The following is a 4,460-nucleotide window of genomic DNA, read 5'->3' as shown; positions in this document are numbered from 1 at the left end:
GAGGCGACAGTGATTGATGGCCGCGTTAGTGTCGTGCCACTTCCACTCGAAGGCAAGAGAGATCGAGTAGCAAAGCTCGGAGACAAAACTGCCTACTAGTATGCGTGTCTAGTTGATGAGTTTTGTAAGTCTTTCTGTACTCATTTCTCTTAGTGTTTGTCCTGGCTTGGGAGCCCGAGGATTTTCCCAATGGTGGGTTTTGCCTCGTTAAATCCTACATCCTGTGTGCACATTTTATTTATCTTTATAATTGCATATGTGTATGATAGTTTATATGTGATGTGAATGTGGAATTAATTTGAGAACTGAAAATTAAATTGAAAATTGAATTGGATTTTTAAATTGGAACCTATTCACCCCCTCTAGGTTAAACTAGTACCATCCTAGAACTTTCAATTACTCAGGGTCAGGGTTGTATTCTATATTCATATTAGAGATGAGAGTAGAATTGAAAGCACTTCCCAAATTATACACTATTTTCCTTCAACCTAAAAATAGAATTAACCCTTCACATGTTGGGTTCCGAAAACCACATAAGGAGTAAAGTCTAAAATATCAATTTCAATTTAATACTGACCATATCTCAATAAAAATAAAAGTAAATTAAAGAAGAAAAACATACACACCATGCCTATGCATGTACATTTGCTTGTGCACATGAAAAAGAATACACATGTGAATAAAATTAGACATTTTTAAACCTTTACCATCCTGACCACTATGAAAAGCTTTGTCACAGCCGCAGTCATAGATTGCAAAACCACGCCCCTTCTTTACTTGGTCTTCTTAATCCTCTCCTTAATTTCACTGCAAAATTCACCCACATATAAATGACCAACCAGGGTTCTTGTGGAACAATACCCAAAACTGAAGTTCTCATCCTAATCAATTGATTCAATTTTTAACAAATAGACATAAATATTAAAGAGCAACATGCCATGTCGAACAAAACAAATGATTGATCAACTTAAGGAGTGTGTCTGGGAAGGCTTTGGTAAGGCTAAAAGCGTTTCTAGATACCAAAATTTGAGCAGAAATAACTAAAATTGTTATCGAATAGAATTAAATTGCAGTATAAATAAACTTCAATATAAACCATTTACCTTGAAAACCACAACCATGAATAAAATTAAAGTGTAAGTGAACTAATATTTTGTACAATAAATATATAAGGGATATACATTGCAGATATACATGATGCACAAAGTCTCCCATGTTTCCGAAATGAAAACGCTGCAAATCCAAGATATATGGCCAATTAATCATTCAACCGGTAATGGATTGCCGGATATTTTTAGCTGCCTTGTAGTTCTTGTTTGTCATATTCGAACACAACTCAGGAAAAATAAATATAAACACAAAGAGAGAAGAAGATATAAGACAATTACCTATTTAGTGAGTTCTTGGACCTATTTAAAGTCACTGGAATGAAATGAAGCCAGCTCTGCAACAGAGAAACAAACTAAAAGTCAAAACCCGAAATCCAAGTTTAACTCAATCAAATATAATAACCAATGAAGTGAAACTTTGCTTGCTAGTATGGATATGCATGCTATAAGAAACCCAATTCAAAATGGCATCAGCCGTCTCTGATTGTGACAACTCATTCAACTTAATTTGGTTATCATTTATAGCCTAAATCAAACTACAACTTTATCCCGCAAAATCGAGGAAAACTACCTGTGTCTGATTTCATGTCAGCACCTCAACTTATATTGCATCCAATTAAACTACTACAACAACATACTGACAAAGTGAACATGGAAATTCATATACCATTTGACAATACCAAATCAAGCAATTTCTAAAGACCAGAAATAGATCTTACAAAGCAGAAACCCTATCTCATATGCATTAAAGTGATTAACAATTAACAAATTCTCGGTGAATCATCATAAAATTAACCCATTTTCTCAATTCCAAAAACAAGAAAGATTAAGAAAGGGTTCTGAGTTCTCACCATAACCAAAATAATCATATTGTTTCAGTTTGAACTTGAGTTGATTTCCGTCATCTGCATTAACAAAAAACAATAACTTATGTCAGTGCATTCCACCATAAATCAATTCCTAAAATCAACTACATATCACAAAGTTACCCAAAAGACACAAAATACCTGAAAAATTACTATATTAGCACTCCCTCCACCCCAAATTCAGAAAATTAGAAAATAGAACTTGATAACATTGTACGTAGAAAGCAAGGAATCAATAATTTAGGTGGTTTCCCAGGACAATAATGAGCTTGCAGAGATCATATTCATACATGGATGCACAAACACACAGAGACACTACAGAGACCATTTGATGAAAAAAAAAATAGAGATGCTCAGAGACTCAACACACACTATTCATAGATCCATGACTTAGAAATTCCCAGATCCGGTTGAAATTAATAAAATAAAATAAAAATTTAGGGATGTGAAAATATACCTCTGATAGTCTGAGCTCCGTTCCCCTGATTCCTTCGCCGGCTTGAGGCAAACCTGAGGAGATCGGCAATTAAAGGATAAGAAAACTGGCGGCCGTGCTTTAGTTTTTTGATAAGAGAGAGTTCAAGAGAAAAAGAAGAAGGGGATACCCCTTCCCTTCTGAGATTGTCGATAATATTTGAATTACTTAACACCCATACACTATATTTACACACCTACACTAATCAACACTCATAACATATCAATGGTCCAACAATTATGGAGCTCAAAATTTCTATAAGGGCCAATCAAATCATAAATTAAAATGAAAACATGTAAGTAATTAAGAAGTATTACTTGCTTAGTCGGCTCCTTCTTGTCACTTCAAGGATTATTCAATTCAACTTTGATTCGATTAAACTGCATCACCCAACAAAAAAAAAAAATAAATTAAAAAAGAAAATCAGGGGAGTTAAATAAATATACACTGACCTACTTTTTGGCTAGAAAACCCAAAAAGAGCAATTAAACAGCAGTGCATAACGACGGAATTTCTATGAAAAAATATGAATGAGTTTTCAATTAGTAATTGAGGCCGAAATAAAGAAGGCCTTTCTCACCTTGATACAGGGGACCAGGATCCTCTCCTGAGCTAAGGATGAGGATCTTCCTCGTCAAGGGATATGGGCCGTTGGATGAAAATCCAACGGCTACAAACAGGGAGGTTCTTTTAAAGTTATAATAATTGTAGCCGTTGGATTTTCATCCAATGGCCCACACCCTTTGATGAGGAGGATCCTCATCCTTAGCTCAGGAGAGGATCCTGGTCCGATACAGGGAGGACAACAAAAACATGATGTACAGATTAACGTAAAATATCTGAGATCCTATCTGTTTTTTATTGACTGATGCTTCAACATCAATCACCTAATTCATATCACACATCCATACATACCTGAGAACGCTTATTCCCACCACCATAACGTTGTTGCTTTAGTATGTTTTTTCACTGAGAAGAAAAGGAAAGAGCATCATGAAAAATTTAGTTCCAATATACCTGAGAACAATTCACATGTTATTACCTTAAACTGGAGTTAAAATTACTCACCCATTTTTTTTTCATCACACCAAGACAAAAATAAAAGAAGACTTCTAATCCCATAAATTAGCAAATACTCTACTATCCTAAATTCCTAATCCCACTTGACTTCGCTGCCCCCACACCTTTGTCCCATCTCCCATTAACTAAAAACACTCCCAAATCACATGAGCCACCCATACAACAAAGCCACTGGCTACATCAAATATTAGGCACAATTTAGGTATTGAGAGAGCTAAACCAGTCACAAGTTAGTTACAACAGTAAATAGTTAATTGTGGTATTTGTGTAATTAGGTGTAGAAGATAAGGGTACTGATGTAATGAGCCTCTGTGGCTATATATATTCTTGTGTACTGACAATTAAAGTTAATCAATGAAAATATCTCTTTCTACATTTTCTACATGGTTTCATCGCCAACCGCCTCCCGGCATTCCTTGATCCTCCATTTCTTCCGCTCAGTTTCTCTTATTTCTGTTTAAATTTATCAGAGTTCTTCGTTGATTTGGTATTCTGATCACTGTTCTTGATCGGTAATGGCGTCTTTGAGTCGGTAATATTTGGATTTTCTTCTTCTCACCGATTTCATTTCTTGATTGATTTTGTGCTCTCTGTCTTTGATCGATTTCTTGCTCGATTTCTTGATTGACTTTTCTTTTCTCGAATCTTCAATCTTGCTTCTGTATATCATGGCTTCCCCCTCTCACTCTTCGTCTCCGATTAACTCACCGTCATTACCAAACCCTAATTTTTCTGCAAATTCTCAACCTCAGAACTCGTATATGTCTCTTACGATTCAAAATATTGGTAGCATGGTGCCAATCAAACTCAAGCACACCAATTATCTCCCATGGCGTGCGTTATATGCTCTGATTTTACGTCAGTACAAACTTCTTGGTCTCATCGACGGTACTGAGCCATGTCCGGCTCCACTTCTTCCCGATCGATCCC

The 4,460-nt window shown here is 35.7% G+C and overlaps 1 long non-coding RNA gene across 1 annotated transcript; it reads right to left on the bottom strand.

The window, feature by feature from the left end:
- Nucleotides 1-413: 413 nt before the first annotated feature.
- On the bottom strand, nucleotides 414-2,692 carry LOC126585930 (uncharacterized). The gene is made up of 4 exons (XR_007610700.1): nucleotides 2,433-2,692; nucleotides 1,961-2,014; nucleotides 1,389-1,444; nucleotides 414-807 (listed from the first exon to the last, which is right to left on the bottom strand). It is a non-coding gene; the product is annotated as an uncharacterized LOC126585930 (long non-coding RNA).
- Between the last annotated feature and the right edge of the window lie 1,768 nt (nucleotides 2,693-4,460).

Source organism: Malus sylvestris, chromosome 10 (assembly GCF_916048215.2).
Source record: "Malus sylvestris chromosome 10, drMalSylv7.2, whole genome shotgun sequence".
Lineage (NCBI taxonomy): Eukaryota > Viridiplantae > Streptophyta > Magnoliopsida > Rosales > Rosaceae > Malus > Malus sylvestris.
This window is presented reverse-complemented; position numbering and strand designations above follow the sequence as displayed.